Source organism: Gossypium hirsutum, chromosome D06 (genome assembly GCF_007990345.1).
Source record: "Gossypium hirsutum isolate 1008001.06 chromosome D06, Gossypium_hirsutum_v2.1, whole genome shotgun sequence".
Classification (NCBI taxonomy): Eukaryota; Viridiplantae; Streptophyta; class Magnoliopsida; order Malvales; family Malvaceae; genus Gossypium; species Gossypium hirsutum.
The window spans coordinates 4979896-5001012 of record NC_053442.1 but is presented as its reverse complement, the minus strand read 5'-3'; the positions used below and the strand labels follow the sequence as shown (position 1 = coordinate 5001012).

Genomic DNA, 21117 nt, shown 5'->3' with positions numbered 1-21117 from the left:
CAAGAATTGTTTCATGCGAGAGATGGATTATCAAGTGAACCATAATAGTGAAGAAGAAAGGTGGGAAGATTTTCTCCATGTTGCATAAAGTCAAAGTGGCTCGATCCTGTACCTTCTGAAGTTCTTGAACATCCAAAACTTTGCCACAAATGGCTTTCATTATGTTGGATAGTTCAATTATACAAGACGTCACCTTCTTGGACATACAACATCGTAGAGCAACTGGCAGTAAATCTTGCATCAAGATGTGATAGTCATGTGATTTTAGCGAATATAATCTTCGATCTTTAACACTAACACATTGAGATATATTTGATGCATACGCATCTGGAACCTTTATATCCTTCAACACCGTGCAGAACACTTCTTTCTCCATCTTTGACATTGAAAAAATAGAAAGCGGCAACCGATATTTCCCATTCGGAAGTGGATTGGGATGAAGATCAGGCTGAATTCCCATTTGGACTAAATCAAGTCGACTCTGAAGATTGTCTTTTTATTTTCCGTCGACATTCAAAATTGTACCCACAATGTTCTCGCATACATTTTTCTCAATGTGCATAACATCAAGATTGTGTCGTAAAAGGTGATGCTCCTAATAAGGCAACTCAAAAAAAATGGATTTTGAGGGATAAGTCACGATAGTTGGGGTTTAAGTTTCGGTCAAATGTATGGGGCATAGGAGACCGACGGAGGGAGACGGTGATGCGCTAGAGGAAACGGCAACGTTGCAAGAGGTCGGGTTTGGGGAAATCTGGATTAGTGGAAATTTAGAGATTTTGGGGAGAATGGGATTTTGGGGGATAAGTCACGATAGGGGTTAAAGTTTCGGTAAAATGTATGGCAAAAAAATGACGACGTTTTTTTATGAAAATGAAATCATTTGCGGCGCTTATCAATAAGCGCTACTAATATCAGTACAAAACTCAGTCGTTTAACACACATTAGAGTAAAACTTGTGGCGCTTAGAGTAAAAACGCCACTAATAACACGGACAAAACGGCACCATTATAAGATAACATTGAACATCTTTGCGGTGCTTTAGCTAAAGCGCCACTAATAAAAACAGGAAACGGCGACGTTTCCTCAACTTGTAATAAATATTTCTGGCGTTTTTAAAATGCGCCACTAAAAGAAAACAAAAAAACGTCACCATCTTTGTTCACTTAAAGGAAATTTGCGGCGTTTATTCGCAAAACGCCAGTAATACATCACCTTTAGCGGCATTTTTAAAATGCGCCACTAAAAGAAAACAACAAAACGGCACCGTCTTTGTTATAGTTAAAGGAAATTTGCGGCGTTTCTTCACAAAATGCCGGTAATGTATCAAGAAAAAACGCCGCTAATGCCTTCCTCCAAGATTGAAGTCAATTTGATCCAAAATTAAAATGAAATTTATAAAATGAAATTATTAATTAAAAAAATGGGAGAATAATGCATTTTTAAAAAATAAATTCATGTTCTAAAAAATATTTACATCAATATATTTTTATATTGAATAAATATAAATTTTTATGTATGCAATATATAAATGAAAAATGATGTTAATTATATCAATAATTGTGTTAATATTTTACAACATCTAGATTAAATTAAAGTTCATGTATACAATTGAACATTAAATCGTTGTTCATGTACGCTTTTGGGATTTAACCCATTTTGATATATATATTTTTTGAATGAATATTTTATATTTATTTTATTTAGATTTATATTCTAAAAAATCTAACCTTAAACCCTAAACCTAACAACCAAACCCCAAAATTTGACCGTCAATATACCATAAACCTTAAATCATAAATCCTAAACCCCAAACCTAAAACTCTAAACTCTAAACCGTAAACCCCAAACCGTAATCCTAAACCATATTTTTTGGAATTCGTGTGGCCAGTGTTAGTGTAGTACAAGACATATTTTATATTATTATATTATTTATATATAATATGGCTGTAGTACAAAATGGCATGAATCCGAGTAAAATCCAAATGTTCTTCAATTTCCAAACTAAACCCTAAAACCCTAAACTCAGACCTTAAACCCCAAATTCAAACTCTAACACATAAACACTTAACCCAAATTAATAAACAGTATACCATAAACCCTAAACCCTAAATCATAGACATTAAATCTTAAATTTTAAACCCTAAAACCTAAAATAAAATGATGGATTTTGCTCAACACTTTGATGCGTTGAAACCCTAATCGTAACCCCTAAATCCCCTAACCCCTAAAGCATAACACCTAAACCCTAAACTTTAAATCCCAAACCCTAAATCTATACCCAAACTACTCTTTAAACTCTAAACCGTATACTATAGTGATAATTAATTCAATATTTTAAAATTAATACTATCTCTTTTACGATTATATAAGAAATTATTTAATATATAAACTAAAAAATCAGTAATGTATCCAAAAAACTTTAAAATTATTTTAAATAATAGTATTTTATTTTTTTCATTTTTAACGAATATTTTAAAATATTTTAAATCCATGAGCATTAGCGGCGCTTCCCTAAAAACGCCGCTAAATCCCCAAAAGCTCCGAAAACTGTACCGTTGGACTTAGTTTTTTTTTTTACGGCGTTTTCCCAAAAATGCCACTAAAGGAAGAATTAGCGGCGCTTTCTTAAAAAACGCCGCTAAATCCCCCGAAAGTTCAGAAAACGGTGCCGTTGGGCTTAGGATTTATTGCAGCGCTTTTTTCAAAACGCCGCTAAAGCCCTTAGCATTAGCGGCGCTTTAGTAAAAATGCTGCTAAATCCTTAAAAGTTCAAAAAACAGTGCCGTTGGGCTTAGGATTTATTGCGGCGCTTTTTTCAAAACGCCGTTAAAGCCCTTAGCATTAGCGGCGCTTTAGTAAAAACGCCGCTAAATTCCTGAAAGCTCAGAAAACGGTGCCATTGGGCGTATATTTTTTTTGCGACGCTTTCTCGAAAATGCCGCTAAATCCCTGAGAAAACGAAAGCGCCGCTAAATCCACGAAAGCTCAGAAAATGACGCCGTTAGGCTTAGGTTTTTTACCAGCGCTTTTTTAGAAACGCCGCTAAATCCCAAAAAGCTCAGGAAACGGCACCGTTTGGCTTAGGATTATTAGTGGCGCTTCTTTAAAAACACCGCTAAATCCCCAAAAGCTCGATAAACGGTGTCGTTGGGCTTTGGTTTTGCGGCGCTTTCTGGAAAACGCCACTAATGCTTATTTTCAGCGGCTTTTTCCGTGAAGCGCCACTAATGATCTATCTTTAGCAGCGTTTTTCATCTAAACGCCGCTAAAACCGCCGCTAAAAGCCTGTTTTGGTGTAGTGTGGCAGCAAAGCAGTGACAAAATAACAATAATTTTTTTTGAAAATTTAGGTCGGGTCAGGTTTTGGTCTAAAAAAGCTTACTTGAGGCTCAACCCATTTTTAAATGGGCTTTATTTTTTTTACCCAAACCAAAATTTTAAGTCTAAATTTTTGCATAGTAAATCAGTGAGATTAGGATTGAAATATATGACTTGGCGACACGGTCGTGTATCATTTGATAATTTCCTTAGTGTTTAAGTTAGTGAGTTACACGATCTATGTAATGCCCCAGAATTGAGTTAGAATTATTCAGATTAGTTGGTTGGATCAGCGATTAGGTGGGACTATTAAGTTGATTTTTGTGTTTTAGTGCCAAAATGAAACATTTGGGTTAGTGGCTAGGTCTTTGATAGCTTAACCTTAGGTCTAGAGTTTGAGTTCAGGTGTGAACAATGTGGAAATTTTTTTTCTCTTTTTAAGTATTTTTTTATTTACAATTTTAACTCCTTAAAATATATGTTAAACCTTTGGAGGGTTTTTGATAATTGGATATTAATTAAATTGTTTTGTAATTTATTTTTTTTTATAGGAGGATAAGAATAATACAAATAAAAAAATAAAATTGTTTTTGTAGTTCCACACTTTACTCACTTCCCCATTTTTTTCCCGCTTTTTCCATCTTGGCTTTCACGTTTGTTTTCTTTTTGTTGCTAGGAGTTCCTTTTTGTTTTCTTTTCCTTCGTATTTCAATCTCAGTCGAATCGGGAAAACCCACCATTTTCACACCTTTTTGCTGTCCATTTCTCTTCCACCACACCAATACCCAGACCCAAGTTTGCTTTCTTCTAATTTCCCATTCGTTTTTTATTTCCAATTTCTTCAATGGGTCTTTATTGAATCTCTAGTTCTAGAAATTGATCGTTAACTTTGATGTTTAGTAACTAGTAGAACTTTTCAGTGTAATGATTTGCAAGTGTTTAGTTTATTTTGGCATTTTCTATATCTTTTTGATCATGTTCTTTCTTCTTTTTTTTAATTGATATTTCTGGCAGATATATTTTAGGGTTTTGTTTTGTTTTGTTTGCTTTTTAATGTTAATTGGTCTTATTTATGCTATAAGAATTATTGTGTACAAGTTCTCGAATTGCATTGAACCTTTTAACTTTGGAGTTTCAAATCCCATGCCCATTTATTTATGTACTGTGTTATGAGCAGAAAAGTTAGCAGGAGACATTTGCGAAGATTAAGTGAAATGGGGAGTTTTGGGAATTAGTCATACGGGGTGTTTTGCATTTTTTTAATAGAATGGTCCACGTCATTTTGTTTGTTTGTTTTTCTTTATATTGAATGCATTGCATGGTTATACGGTTATGTTGAATATACATGACAATTTTCCAAATCTCTGAATTCTCCTAAATTCTCCTCTCTTCTTCAAATTCTTTTCTTCTTCCTTTACTCTTAATTTTGGTTCATAACAAAGGTATCAGAGCTTTCACGATCCCTTTTTGATGGCCGGCGATAGTGTTTCGACAAGGTTGCAGAAAGAGGTGAGTAATATGCAGCAGGAAATCTCCAAATTCCAAGAGAAATTCGTGCATCTGGAGTTCAAGATGGAATCCCGACTACAGGAGTTTAGAACGGAGTTACGAGGTGATTTACATTCGTTGTTCGTTCAGTATTTCGGGCCACCACCAACTGGTTTACCGGTAACTGCTGCAGTTGATAAGGATAAGGGGGTTTTGGGGGTTCCTCCTGGGTTCCTACCAAAAGATTCTAATCCACCTCAGGTGCAGACAGATCCATCCATTGCTGCAGGAGGCAGTGTGCATTTGAGAGAGCAACCAATTGCTTTGGGAGCTTCGGGGAAAGGTAACAGACTGGAATGCCCCAGGTTTGATGGCACTGATTTCAAGGGATGGTGGACCAAATTGGAACAGTTCTTTGAGGCCGATGGTACTCCAGATGCTAACAAGGTCTGACTGGTAATGCTGAACCTGGAAGGGCAGTTCATGTACCAGAAGGGCGCACGCGCCTTGAACACGAGCATTAGTGCAACAACGATAGTTTCAAGTGGAACGGGGTGTTTGGATACAAGGCAGTTCATGTACCAGAAGGGCCAACATTCGGTGCCCCGTTGGGAAATGGCCAAATTAAGAACGGGGCTGACTCTAGCCTTACCGATAATAGCCAACAGACTGACACTTCTACTGATGCTGACACTGACTATAAAAACCAGCTTCATGGAGTTCAACATGAAGCTGTAATGGTGAATACGGTGGATCAATCCAAGTCAAAAAGTGGTTATCAAAAGACACTTCGCAAGCTTGCTCAGAATCGAAAAGCTGCAAGAAAGAGTAGATTGAGGAAAAAAGCTTATGTCCAGCAGCTTGAGAGTAGTCAACTCAGGCTTTCAGAAATAGAGCAAGAGCTTCAAAAGGCACGGCAGCAGGGTATTTTTATCACATCTGGACTTTCTGGGGACCATGGCCATACAGTTGCGGGAAATGCTGCTCTGGGATTTGACATGGAATATGGTCGCTGGCTTGATGAACATCAACGACTGATAAATGACTTAAGATTAGCTGTAAATTCTCATATGGGAGATAATGAATTGTGCATTCTTGTTGGGGTGTCATGGCACATTATGATGAGGTTTACAGGCTAAAAAGCATTGGTGCCAAGGCAGATGTATTTCACATGCTATCTGGTATGTGGAAAACACCTGCAGAAAGGTGCTTTATGTGGTTGGGAGGATTTCGTTCATCTGAACTTATGAAACAGCAAGTTCAGGATGGGGCTAGAGGTCAGAAACGTGAACCTTTTAACCGAATGAAGCAAAATAAGCATTCTGGTCCCCAAAATTTTGGGAATTATACTAGTACTGGTTGGGGGAATCAAAGTAATGGAGGTGGCCAGAATAGTTGGGGATCTAGGAGAACAACTTGGTTGATGCTTATTGACAAGCTTTCAAAGAAGTCACTATTACATGCGGTTATATTAGGTTTCTCAAAGAATCAATGTGATAAATCTGCTGACAAACGTCGCTCGGAGAGGAGTTTTCAAGTGGGGGACATGGTTTACTTGCGATTGCAACCATATAGACAGCAATCAATTCGGAAGGTTTCCAACCAGAAGCTATCTCCAAAGTATTATGGTCTTTTCCCGGTGATCCAAAAAGTAGGGGCAATGGCTTATACCCTGCAACTTCCACAACACTCCCGTATCCATCATACATTCCAGATTTCATAATTGAAGAAACATGTGGGAGTCTTTGACTGCAATCCAAGCCAAATTTCCTCATTTTCAGCCTTGAGGACAAGGCTATTTTCTAGGAAAGGAATATTGTTATGAGCAGAAAAGTTAGCAGGAGACATTTGCGAAGATTAAGTGAAACAGAGAGTTTTGGGAGAGGGCGTTTTGAGTTTTTATTTTTAACAGAATGGTCCATGTCATTCTGTTTGTTTGTTTTTCTTTATATTGAATGCATTGCATGGTTATACGGTTATGCTGAATATACATGATAATTTTCCAAATCTCTGAATTCTCTTAAATTCTCCTCTCTTCTTCAAATTCTTTTCTTCTTCCTTTACTCTTAATTTCGGTCCGTAACATACAGCTGCTAATTTTTGGATTCTAGATATTTACCTGCAATCGATAGCTATAAATAACTCTTATGTTCCCGACTACGATGAATGTGACATGATCGGAAAACCATCCGCTGCCATAATTTATATCCATGTTCTTATAACGTAGAATGTCTTTCCAGAGTATTTTTGTTTTCCTAATCTCCGGATGTTTGATGTCTTTTTCCGGCTATTGCTTCGTTTTCTCGTGTTAAAGAGTATCGTTTCTCAAAAAAAAAACTTCTTTCTTTCTTTGCTTCACTCAACCTTTGAAAGAAATAAAAAATCCAGCTATTCTTTTTTCTGCAATAGTAACTTCTTGGATTGGTAAACGAGACTCTGAAAAATGGGATTTTGTTTCAAAGATGTAGAATATTGATGTATGTTTTAGGATCAGCTTCAGATTTCTTGTTTCTTTCCTTATTCATAGAGAAAAAGCTGTGTATGTAAATGTTTCTTTTATGTCATATAGATTTATCATTTATGAGGAGTTAATGCTGTGTTTGGTGGTGAAATTATAGGAGTCACAGATGCTTTTATCTTTTAGTAATTCAGAAAATGATAAAAACTTTTTCTTTACTTAAACCTTAGATTGATATACTGAAGATGTTATGAGTTCATATTGCAAAGTGAATAACACGTACTTATGGATTTGGTATTGATTTGGGGTTTCTCTATTCTTTGTTGGTTACTCAAACTTGAAGATTTGTATGGCTTTGTGGTTGTTTGGATTTTCAGGTTAAATTCAGTTTGGGATAAGGTTGATTTGTCTTGAATCTTTTTTATTTGATTTATTATAGTTCTATTCAATGATTTATGTGTTTATCAACTCTTTTATCTTTGATTTATTCCTAGAAAATGCAGGGAAAAAGCAAGCAATTAGTTGGATGAACCAAATAGGAGTTTCTGTTTTGATTTAGGTGGGTTTTTACAAAGTTTCTAAGGAGAGTGAACATTATACATACATACATATTAAATATTTACAGACACATAAACAAGCAATTATTTTGAGATAATGTGTAAATGGTTGGTTTATACATAAGAAATTTGATCAACCTTTTTTTTTCCCTGAGTAAGGTCGCTCAGAAAATTGAATATATTGGTGTTGAGCACATACTGTTATTCGATATTCACTTCAATTCTAGGTAATATGTGAAAATTGGACTTGTTTTAAGTGATAAGTCAATAGATTAGAGGACCAATTCTAGTTGTGGGGTCTTGAGATGGGAGCAGGTCAAGCACGGCAAACCTCTGGTCTGCCACTCTCCTTGCTGTCAATAGGGGTGTTCATTCAGTTAACCGACCCAAAATTACTATAACCGAATTAACCGACCTTCTAAAAATTTTAACCGTTGACCGAACCGATTTTTTTTTTAAAAAATTAACCGAACCAAAATTTTTTCGGTTAATAAGGTCGGTTAACCGAAAATTATGTATTTTTTATTTTTGGTTAAAAATTACCCGAATTACCCGAATTAACCGAATTAACCGAATTACCGAAAAATACCCGAATTACCCGAAATTTTTTTATTTTTTATTTTTAAAATTTAAAAAATTTATAAATTATTAAAGTAAATTGGGTTTTAGACTTTAGTAAATTGGGTTGTCTTTTAGTTTTAGTTTTATTGGATTGGGTAATTGGGTAAACTTTAGTTTTTGTTTTATTGGGTTGGGTAATTGGGTTGGGTAATTGAGTTTGGGCTGGGTTGGATAATTTTATTTATTAATTTTTTCGGTTAACCGAAAATTTTCGGTTAACTGACCGGTTTCGAACCGAATTAACCGTTAACCGAAAAATTATAAAAAAATTAACCGACCCCCGACAGAAAAAATTCGGTTAACCGACCGATTAACCGAATTCGGTCGGTTAACCGAATTTTTTCGGTTTTACCTGAATTATGCACACCCCTAGCTGTCAATTTAACATGGTTTGAAGTGTTAGGGTCCAAGGGAACCCCAAAGCGAAAGCAAAATCTGTATAGATTTCATTTTGGTCATTTGTTTTTCCTTGTTACTATTTCTCTCTTCTTCTTTTTTTTCTTTCGTTCATATAATTTTGTTCTTCCAATTATTGTGTGTGCATGTGGGAAGGGCAAGAAATGACAAATAGCACTGTAAGTCATAATCATGCAGCTCCAAAATGGGACCCTTAGAAACCATATGGATATGATGAACATGAAGGATAGAGAAGCTGTTTGCTAGAAAAAAGCTGACTTAGAGCTTAGTTGATGCCAATGTTTATCGAACACTCATATTATTTTACACTTTATTCATTTCTTTTAAGGCCATCTCTCTTGCCCTTCAAATAACGCCCATTACGTGGTTTGATTTTTTATTTTTTAAATTATATAAAAATTCAAGTTAAATATGAAGTCTTTGTTTTGTTCATCTTATTTGAATTTGAAAATTAAATTAAACTTTCATAGTGAATAACATGTTGTTCAATTAAATCCCTTTTAAGGAAATATCTTTATTGAATAAATTTTAATTATGTGCATTGTTTTTAATAGTTTTAGTAGATAAGGGTTTTTTTTTATGCATATAAGCACTTTAAAATTTTTTAAAATATTGTTTTATTTTACTTTAAAAAAATTTTATTTCATTTTTGTTTAATAAGTCATTTAATATTAACTTTAAAAAATTTTATTTCATTTTTTATGTATGAATCAAAACATACCAATAAAAAAAAAGATAAGGCACAATAGCCTACTAGATATTCCTGAAGTTACATGCTTTTGTAATCTAAATTGTAACTACCGAATTTTTTCTCAGCAGCTGACTTTCACTTAATCGTATCTCAATCTCAGTCGTATCTGGAAAACCCACCATTTTCACACCTTTTTGCTGTCCATTTCTCTTCTACCACACCAATACCCATACCCAGGTTTGCTTTCTTCTAATTTCCCTTTCGTTTTTTTTTTCCAATTTCTTCAATGTGTCTTTATTGAATCTCTCGTTCTAGAAATTGACTGTTAACTTTGATGTTTAGTAACTAGTAGAACTTTTCAGAGTTAATGATTTGCAAGTGTTTAGTTTATTTTGGCATTTTCTATATCATTTTGATCATGTTCTTTCTTTTTTTTTAATTGATACTTCTGGCAGATATATTTTAGGGTTTTGTTTTGTTTTGTTTGCTTTTTAATGTTAATTGGTCTTATTTATGCTATAAGAATTATTGTGTACAAGTTCTCGAATTGCATTGCTCCTTTTAACTTTGGGGTTTCAAATCCCATGTCCATTTATTTATGTACTGCTGCTAATTTTCGGACTCTGGATATTTACCTGCAATCGATAGCTATAAATAACTATTATTTTCCCGACTACGATTGGAAAACCATCCGCCGCCATAATTTATATCCATGTTCTTATAACGTAGAATTTCTTTCCAGAGAATTTTTCTTTTCCTAATCTCCTGATGTTTGATGTCTTTTTCCAGATATTGCTTCATTTTCTCGTGTTAAAGAGTATCGTTTCTCAAAAAAAACTTCTTTCTTTCTTTGCTTCACTCAACCTTTGAAAGAAATAAAAAATCTTCTTTCTTATTTGTTAATTCAATTTTATTATGTTTATAATTGAATTTAAATTATGTTAGTACTATTGAGTATATATTACTCAACGTATAGTTATATTTATTTTTGTGCGTAGGTCTCGGATGGGAGCTTTAGTAAATACATGGTCAAGCATCTATTTTCTCCAGCTCAACTCGAAATTCATTTCGTTGCTTTGTATGTTGAGTCTTACGGTATGTAACTAGGTTGGTAAACTTATTACTTGAGTAATTTTAGGTACTTTCGGTACTTGAGTCTTATGTTTTTTCTTTTTAATCTACCTATTGCAAATTTTCCCTTAGCTCGGTATGATTTGTGTTTAATTGATCCCTTTGTGATAAGATCCTTATAGTGATTGCTTAAGCAAGATGCTTGATTTCTGAAATAAAATGAGTCTCTTTCTGGAATTATTTTGTTTGTGTTTTCTGTTTAATTTACTCAGATACCTTTAGGAAGTTCAGAATAGACTTTGAATTTAAACACTCAAGCTACTATTGCTTGAATCCATTTGACATTTTCTGTTTTCGTTGGAAGACATGTGGGAAGACTGGTGAAAGGACAGTCTATGTAATGTTGTGATAGCAAACATTTATGCTTTATTCTCATTGAAAATTTTAAAACTTGCTAAAAACCTGATTGATGAGGATCGTGTTTGTAATACTCAATTTATGCCCGGCCCATATACATCACAAAATATATATATAAACTAAATAAAATAAAATAATAGTCCAAAAGTCCAATAGTCCAAAAAATAATTAAAAAACAGCCTAATAACACCTAACCCGATACAATAGGCCCAATTACTAAATACCAAGACTCAAAATACCAAAACCCCAAAATACTAGAACCAACAGACCCCAAACCCGGATCTTCCAAGCTCAGCCCGAATCAGTGGAGTACCCTAGAAGCTTCTAGGGTTTCGTTGGTGCCGCAACAGTGGATCCAGACTCCGCGCGTGCATCACTATCAAGCGCGTGAACCTTTTCCCCATGGGTGCCTCCGTCAGTTGTTCCAGGCTGGCTGTACCTGCAAAATACACACAAAAAATAGCAACAAAAAAGGAGATAATAGAATAACGGGGGGATTTTGGAGTTTTTTTCTTTTATTTTTATTTTTTTTTGTAAATCTGGCTATAAAAAGGCCAAGACGAATACTGTAAAGGTTACGGATTTTTGAAATAGAAAACCAGAGAAAATTTCAGAATTTGAAAGGTGATTCAAACTTTCATTTTGTTTTTTTCGTTTTCGTCTTTTAATCTTTTTTTTTGTGTTTCGTGTGATTAATCATTTGAAAAGGAATAAAAGAAAGAGATTAGAGAGAAGAGTGAGGAATGTACCTGGTGGCCGATCTTCCTTCTGCTCCATTGCAATCAGAGTCGGATGGAGAATAGAGGCCCGAAATGGCGCAGGAGAGGAAAGTGAGTGATTAGGTTTTATGTTAAATGATTGATTAATATCATTTAGGGTTTTTTTTTTAGAATTTATGCATATTATTTAAACAGAGCCGTTTAAAGTCTTCTTCCATGGCTTCAAAACGGCAGCGAATAGGCCTGACCCGCGCGGTGACCCAACCCGAGGGAAGGATCCGCGCGTTTTGGGTCTGATGGTTTATTTGCGCACTAAATCCCTCCACATTTTGTTTTCATTTCAATTTAGTTTTTCTTAAATTTTTAATTGCTGCCTTATGTTTGATTCGGATTCCAATCGGATCCACGAGTGAACGATGTCGTTTTATCAATTGGATCTGAATGTTTTAATTTTGCATTTAATTGCTACATTAGTCCTTGTATTTTAAATAGATTTTAAATTCGCCCTTTCAAATTTTTGTTTAATCTTAATTTAATGATTTTAACTATTATTATTGTTTCATATTCTCTTTAATTACATCATTATTACTACTATTACTATTATTATTATATGTGTTAATATCGTATTAGTTTGTATAATTATTTTTTTTACATTATTTTATTATGTTTTTAATTCTTTTATCATGTATTATTATTATCTAATTACATAACGCTTTATTTTAAATATTCTCTATGATTAATTTGTACACATATTTATAATTTTATTTTACAATATATTCATAAATTCCATATTTTCTACATTTTTAACTTTATTTATACAATAATATTTTCATAATTCCATTTCATATATATATAATTTTTATTAAATTATTTTTTATTATACACATGTACATACATAATATGCTATTAATTTTTTTTATAACATTCTTTTTATAATATTATTCTTTTTATAATTTTTATAATCTTAATTTTCTTTTTGGATAATGTTTGCTTCAAATTCATTTAAATAATATTATTTATGTAGTGTTTGTTTTATTAAATTTATTTTGAATCTAATACAAATTCATATATATATATTTCTTTTAAAATTTGGTGTATACAATTGATCGATTATCACTTTTTTAGGTACTTAAAGATTAATTATTAATGTTTTTTTAATGTTGATAATTAGGTTTGCATGGCTTGAGATGTGTGATTATTATTCTTACATGTATGATGTTGTTTATTTGTATTCATAAATTATTGATGACCATTAATCTAAACTTTAGTTTATGAATTATTATTTCGTGTTGTACATTAATATCTCATCACATCATTTTTTTTTCATGAAATTGTTAAAAATCATCTTATTTTGCAAATTGTCAAAATACTTGATATTCATGATTCTCGAGAAAATTGTGCCCTAACTTACTGGGCTTCAATTCTTCTCGATGAATTTAGATAATCAAGTGTTCATTTTATTAAAATCATACAATTGTTAAAATAAAGTTCTTAAGATTTCAAAATGTTGGATCCTAACTTACTGGATATGACATTTTGTTATCTCGATTCTAAAATAAAGGCAATATTTGATGTTTAAGAATTTCAAGAAATTGAACCCTAACTTACTGGATTCTGATTTCTCGATTGACTTAAACAATCAAATAACCTTCTTTAAACTCATGTTTTTTCTTAGAAAAGGAACACATTTAATTTCGAAGATTGAATTGTAGCACCCTAACTTACTGAGTGTGATAATTTATTTCTTCGAAATAAGTGCGTCTTATCATTCAAACTAGTTTATTCAAAGTTTCCTCATCAAGGATCGTATTTTAAAATATTTTCAAAGTTTCGACATTAAGACATCAAACAATCAATTTGGTACCAATTTTGGGCGTTATGAGGGTGCTAACCCTTCCTCATCCGTAATCGACTCCCGAATCTATTTTCTCAAAATTTCGCGGACCAAATTCATTTTTAACGGTGAACCAGTCACACCTTAATAAAAGATCGGTGGGGACTCCATTTTCAAAATCAATTCCCATTTTTCAAACTCATAAAAGGTGGTTTCGACAGCTTGGCGACTCCACTGGGGACTTTAGAGAGTCAAGCCGCAAATTTGATTGTTTTTTTGTCTTATTGTCGAAAATTGAAAATTTGATTTGAAAAATTATGATCCTCTCTTTGCATGTGTTTGTATGATTATTGTAAATTGTGTTTTTATACCTTGGCATCATATTGCATAAAGACTGTTTAGTCTTACCCTTTTAAGTAGCAGTGAGAAGCTACTCCTTCGTGAGGTTTTCACCTCCGTGCAGGATAGTGAATCACTTTCGGGATACATCTGTACCTATGTCTTGGTGAGATTTCCATCTCCATGCAGCCATAGGGAAATGTATTCCCTTGAACTGAACTCGGTCTGTATGAGCCTATAATGGGTGAAGATTGAGCAATCTGCTGGTTCGGGTACCTTGACTTTAGAGCCTATATTTGATTTATTACAGTTCTATTCAATGATTTATGTGTTTATGAACTCTTTTATCTTTGATTTATTCCTAGAAAATGCAGGGAAAAAGCATGAATGAAAACAAGAAAATGCATTTTCTTATTAATTAAAAATGGGGAAAACCTGCAATTGGATGAACCAAATAGGAGTTTCTGTTTTGATTTAGGTGGGTTTTTACAAGGTTTCTTAGGAGAGTGAACATTATACATACATACATACATACATACATACATACATACATACACATAAACAAGCAATTATTTTGAGATAATGTGCAAATGGTTGGTTTATACATAAGAAATTTGATCAACCTTTTTTTCCCTGAGTAAGGTCGCTCAGAAAATTGAATATATTGGTGTTGAACACATACTGTTATTCAATATTCACTTCAATTCTAGGTAATATGTGAAAATTGGACTTGTTTTAAGTGATAAGTCAATAGATTAGAGGACCAATTCTAGTTGTGGGGTCTTGAGATGGGAGCAGGTCAAGCACGGCAAACCTTTGGTCTGTCACTCTCCTTGCTGTCTATTTAACATGGTTTTAAGTGTTAGGGTCCAAGGGAACCCCAAAGCGAAAGCATGATAAGCACATAATAAGTTGTATACTCAAATCAGAATTGTTTTTTTATCTTTTATTACATTTGGGGCAACTTAAAGTTTTAATTCTTTTTCCGCAGTTCAAATTTGGGCATTTTGGTTGGTTGATTACATTTCGCAAGTTGTTTTTGGTGCAGTTTCACTGTCCTTTTTAATGTTGTTTCACTACTGCTTTTAATGTTGTTCCGCTGCCGCTTTTAATATTGTTTGGATATTGTAGAATCTTTATTTTATTTTTTTATCTCTTGACAACTCAAACTATATGAATTAGTGTTTGATTCTTTATAAAATATAAAACATGAAATCATATTTAGACATTATAATGTGTCGGTAATGAGTTGTAACAGTCTATTGCAATTTACTTTAGCAACCACCATTTTTAGACTTTTTTAATTTAGCAGTTGCCTTGTCCGCAAATTTTTGAAATGGAGATGATATTGTGGGAGTTTGTTTGGCTATAGGATGTTCCCATGGTTAATTCTTCATTTGATCATTGTCTCCTTTGTTAATTTAATTTTTATTTTTGGTTTGTAATAGCTATGGCGGAACCAGATTGTGCGATTATAGACCAGGATGATAGTGTGTATTATGGAGTGCTAAAGATTTTGGAAAAAGAAATTAGCTCCACTTTCTTTCCGTTTAAAGATGAAGAGAAAGCTTTGGAACTATACACACATTTAGTGGCGCATCAAGATGATTGGATTTTATGCTACCATCATCTTATACGGTATCAAGATAAATGGCTGGTTGCATTAGAATATTCTAAAAATATTGTAGCATATTTTAGAGAAAGAATGAAAGGGTGGGAAAGTAGTAACCGAAATGAGAGTGAATGGTTCAATTATATTAGTGAGGATTTCGGTAGGATCTTAAGGGATGTGGCTTGTATATGGGCTAAAAGTAATAAGTTCATTTACACGCAAGATCCGATAAAGTCTATATTCATCACTAATTTCGGTGGAAGGGTAAAGTTTTTACCCAATTTAAATGCATCTGACCAACCAATCGAAGGTGATATAGATCAGTTAAAATATTTGATGAACTACATCGTCAATATGCCATTCAAATCTGTTATTCAAAATTATCAGAAATTCAATATGCCAAATGAACTATCATGTTTTCTTACCCAGCTCAATTTTCGACACTTGTAAGTTATCTTTCACATTTTTACTTTTACTTTAAAGTTCGATAACTCATATGGTCTACTTCATTAATTTCATAATCTTTTTTTTACTTATTTGCCTATGTCTAAATGGATAGGAAATACATGAGTCCTACATTTCTACTGGATGCGCCTTTATTTTGGAGACCTGTTGATAAGTTCCATTTTATTATAAATCTGGATCACATGATGAAGCACGGAGAGATTAAGTGGCAATAGCTTGAGAAATGCCTAAAGAACTTGCGAAAGAAATATTCATATGATTGGGTGTTGGCGGTGAACTGTGATCCAGTGTTTAAATCTATATACCAGCATGGAAAATCTAGTTTCCCAACCAGTGCCTATTCTTCTGCTCCCTATGCCTCTGTAGTACGGTACTGCTCTAATGTTTACCGTCATTACAACGACTATGCAACACAAAAAGTAAGATTTCAATATTTTTTATTATGATATTCTATTTATCTTTGTTATTAACTTTAACTTAAATTGTTTATTTTATAGATTAGCATCATTAACATTGAGAATGAGTTGAGTAGGCTACTGCCAAAACTATATCTTCATCTATTTCAAGGTTTAATCGGTTATGCAAACAGAAATAATAGCAGGTAAGGAATATAGAAAAATTATATTATCATTGTAAAATTGTTTTTTAATTCATATTAAATGAATATTGTTATTTTAATGTTTTGATATAGGGAGCCAGTTTTTTCGAAATCAATTATTTCTGAAGATATATGAAAGGTAAGCAAGTTGGTTTTCTCTTTAAATATATTTAGAAACTGTCACACCTCAAAGTCGGGACTAGAAGTAGGAAAAAGAAAAGAATAAAAAAATCACGTGATTAAGAGGAAGAAAAGAAACACTGAGTTTAGAAAATACGGGTTAGAGAGTAGTACTAGAACTTTGGATTAGCTTAGGTGAGATTAGAATTGAAATCGAGGATCAGACTGAAGCAAATTACTTCAATTGAAACCGAGAAATTCGATTTCTTAAAACAAGTCGCTAGAAATTAGACTATGTTCAAAATTTTAATTTCATGCATGTTAATAACATATATAATCTTCTTACTTATTTGTTTATTCAATTTTATTATGTTTATAATTGAATTTAAATTATGTTAGTACTATTGAGTATATATTACTCAGCGTACAGTTATATTTATTTTTGTGCGTAGGTCTCGGATGAGAGCTTTAGTAAATACATGGTCAAGCATCCATTTTCTCCAGCTCAACTCGAAAGTCATTTTGTTTCTATTTTGTATGTTGAGTCTTACGGTATGTAACTAGGCTGGTAAACTTGTTACTTGAGTAATTTTAGGTGGTTATGATGATGTAAACGATGTTTTCCAATTAGATTGGAAGGAGCTTGAACGTGGGTGAAGAAAAACTACTTCTATGTTGTTCCCTCGAGCTTTTCCCCTGGTTTTTGCTGCAGAAGGAGAGATTTACGTCTTCGAACAATTGGGTTTTGAATATTTTGGCGAGGGAACCATTGTCGCCCCCTCCGAAAGTATTGCTCTAAGTAATCCTGTTCTAGATTCTTCCCGATCTCAGATTTTGGTGCACTGCCATGTCAATGATTCTCTTTACACTTATTACTATGATCGTAAACATGGGTTTGCCTCGAACAAAAATTTTGTTACTGGTCTAACTTAGCGTCAATTCTTGAACTATGTGCTGTAGACTGTCATGTATAATTATTCTGGTGAGTTCTTTTCTTTGGAGCCGTATAATATGCTTGATAAGAAAGATTTGCCCGTCAAATGGTCATCAGAATTTTCAATGGATCCACCAAGGAGTGGCACTCTGTTTCGTTTGGGCAATGGCGAGTGTATTTTGGGCTGGGTGAACCATATCGATATGAGTTTTGAGTACATAAGATTTAATATGTGGTGCAACGAGCAGGGAGGGATTCATGCAGCTGCAGAGCATCAATCTGCCATCACTGTTCCATATCAATCCAAAGATATTTGTGATATATTTTTGTTCTGAATGAATGTTAGAGCCCCCTTCATTTCACTACTACATCATGATTATTCATTTGCCAATGCTGCTTGCCACTACATTTGGTTTGCTCTAAATAAAGGTTAGTGCCCCCTTCACATCACTACCACATCTTAATTACTCCCATCCCTGTAAATTGACGGATTTTTCATTTGTCGATACTGCTTGTCAATGCATTTTGTTTGCTCTTGTTGTTGCTAAGAAGTTGATAATGAGCCTGGAACTTCTTGTATAAAACTTGAGTAATGCTAAGGTACGGAGTAGACGAATCAGGTGTCGTATTTTCATTGTGTGAAAATGTCTTCCTTTTTCCAAGACTTAGTTTTATTATGACTATGCGTCGTGCTCTATCTGTTGTTTTAAATGGGTACGAGGCTCCTAGCACTTTTAGAGAACTAGAACTCAAGTTCTGTCTATGCCTTACCCCCAATAGTTGCTTCTAGTTTTTTGTTCCAAAAAGAAAAGAAAATATCCTGATGTAAACAAAGGCTTAAATTCCTGATGAAGTACTTAGGCTGAATTTGATTTATTCAATAGCTGAATTTGATTTGAGATAGTGAATGTTATTACTAAGTGAGCTATTAGCTTGTTGAAACCAGTAAGAGAGTGGACAAAATATTACTTAAGAATATAACTCTAATAAATGGGAATTACTTAGTCCTACAACTAGAGAATTTGAAGTAGAGAAAAAGTAATTAGTAGGGGACAAAAATATTTTGCCATCCTATTTCCGGTTTTGTATAGTATGTTTTCTTAGAAAGTAGAAGGTTTGGGAGCGATAATTATATCTGTATTTTTTTTCCTCGTTTCTTTGATTTTGTTCTTGCATGCTCGACTGATGAAGCTCCAACACGTAAGAAGTCAAAAATGAAAATGGTATGAATTACATATAAAGATGAATGCTGCAGACTGCAGATGTATATCTCAAAAACCATTAATAGATTATGGAGATCGTTTCTCCGATGTGTTTGTTTTGTTGGAAGTCGTGAGTTATAATAATAATAATAATAATCTTACTCACTTTTCATTGCTATAAAAGGTCATGGAAGCTTTTATTATTATTAACAACAATGTTGATTTTTAGGGCTCATTTGGTGCCTGTTGATGTGGTCTGCTGATGGATATGTGTGTATATATTTTTAATTATTAATTTTATGGATCAGAATGATTATATTATATATCAATTAAATATACTTTAATTTTGGCTAAAGGGTAAAGAAAAGCCCCCAGACTTTTTCAAAAAATCAATTAAGCTCCCTGAACTTTTTTGTTTTCACTCAATTGAGCCCTTGAACATTTGAATTACAATCAATCAATCAAGCCCTTTAACTCTTTTCAATTTTCGCTGCAATGATATAAAATTATATTCTTATTCTGAGATTTTTTTCCCTCCCTTTTAGGCCTCAGCTGGAACGTGTTGGTGCATGGAGTTGAGTCAAGACCCATGTTGATGGTGAAGAGAGACTTTGAAGATGCCGTCAATTATTTTGGTTAAAACTTTGAAGTTGTTGATGTAATTGGGTGCTTCCTTTTTGGATACCGAAATATTGACAAAATTAAAACTATATAGTTTTGTGATTTTGGACTTTATTCAGTTCTTTTAAGGCCACCGCTCTTGCCCTTCAAATAACACCCATTAAGTGGTTTGAATTATTATTTTATAAAAACTAAATAAATGTATTTGAAAATTAAATTAAACATTCGTGGTCAGAGGTGAATTCAGTGGGTTGCCAAGGGATCGGATCCCTAAAATGGGAAATTGTTATTTTAGCCCTATAAAAAATTTTAAAATCTTAAAATATTGATGAGAGTGAAGTATAGTGGTAAGTTTCAAATTTCAGGTAATTTTTCATATTAGCCCTAAATAATTTAAGAAATTTGAATTTTCTACTAAATAAGCATTTAACAAATCGATGGATTTAGAAATAATAATGAATGTTATATTTGGAAGTATATTACTATCCAATTTATATAGCCTTTGGGAACTTAGCTTTAAATTTTGGATTTGAATTTATATTTATATATACAGATTGAGTGATAACATATATTCAAAATATAACATCCATGATTATTTCTTAAAAACAAGAATTTGTTGGATTCCTACTAACTAGTAGATTTGGGTTCCTAAGGTATATATGAATTTGACAAATTCATACTTTTTTTATACCATTTTAAATATATATTATAATGAAAAAATACATTTATAAAAAAAATAATTTAAAGAACATCATATTAGAGTAACAGATTTAGGGGTGTTTAAATTTCGGTTAAAATTAATCAGTCAGTTAACTAATCTAATTCGATCAGAGATTGGTTAATACTTTTTTGAAAGCTCAGTTATCGGTTAATTTGGCTCGAAAGTGAGTAATTAACTAAATTATTCGAACTTTATAACTAATATAACATATTATATGTATTAGGCTTAGCCTACTGCCCACCTAATCCTCAACCAGCGGCCCACCCCAGCACTACTAAGTCCTACCCAATATAAACCTAATCTAGTATAATTTATAAACCTAACCCAATTTAAAGTATTGGGACTGACTCCGTAACTTTCATAAAATACAAGTACTAATAGAGATATTTAGCTGATTATTTTAACCTGAAAGTTTCAGGGATGGACTTGCTCAATTGGTTTGCAGACAAGTCTAGATACAAAAGTTTGGACATAAGTCTTGGTTCCAAGGGTACACTGTCAGAAATTTTATTCCCATTCAAGCCAAGATAAAGCAAATATGTCAACTTTTGCACAACCCCCAATAAGAAGACACTACACATTGAAATTCATTGTCAAGTCAACGAATTTTAGGTTCGGGTAAACACTTAAATATTTAGATATATTCCCTCTATATATTTAGATATATTCCCTCTAAGTAGGGGTGTTCAGTCGGTTAACCGACCTGAAATAACATTAATCGAATTAGCCGACCTTTCAAAAATTTTGACCTTTAACCGAACTAAAATTTTTTCAAAAAAATTAACCGAACCGAAAGTTTTTCGGATAATTCGGCCGGTTAACCGAATTGACCGAAAATTATATGTTTTTTATTTTTGGTAAAAAATTAACCGAATTACCCGAATCAACTGAATAACAACACAGTTAACATG

General features: G+C 33.1%; 2 long non-coding RNA genes and 1 pseudogene across 4 annotated transcripts; 2 read left to right on the top strand and 1 right to left on the bottom strand.

The window, feature by feature from the left end:
- Window positions 1–3953: 3953 nt before the first annotated feature.
- LOC121218248 (uncharacterized) lies at window positions 3954–19598 on the top strand. 3 transcript variants are annotated; one of them, XR_005914429.1, is made up of 9 exons: window positions 3954–4116; window positions 9682–9790; window positions 10552–10648; window positions 16105–16429; window positions 16508–16611; window positions 16702–16747; window positions 17181–17280; window positions 17360–18091; window positions 19410–19598. It is a non-coding gene; the product is annotated as an uncharacterized lncRNA (long non-coding RNA). The 3 variants fall into 3 exon arrangements; XR_005914430.1 differs by lacking the exon at window positions 3954–4116 and adding an exon at window positions 7569–7826; XR_005914428.1 differs by lacking the exon at window positions 3954–4116 and having other exon boundaries at window positions 9525–9790.
- Window positions 5269–6816, top strand: LOC107949207 (transcription factor PERIANTHIA-like; annotated as a pseudogene).
- Window positions 11091–12085, bottom strand: LOC121218247 (uncharacterized). Its single transcript, XR_005914427.1, has 2 exons — window positions 11791–12085; window positions 11091–11480 (listed from the first exon to the last, which is right to left on the bottom strand). It is a non-coding gene; the product is annotated as an uncharacterized lncRNA (long non-coding RNA).
- Window positions 19599–21117: the final 1519 nt, after the last annotated feature.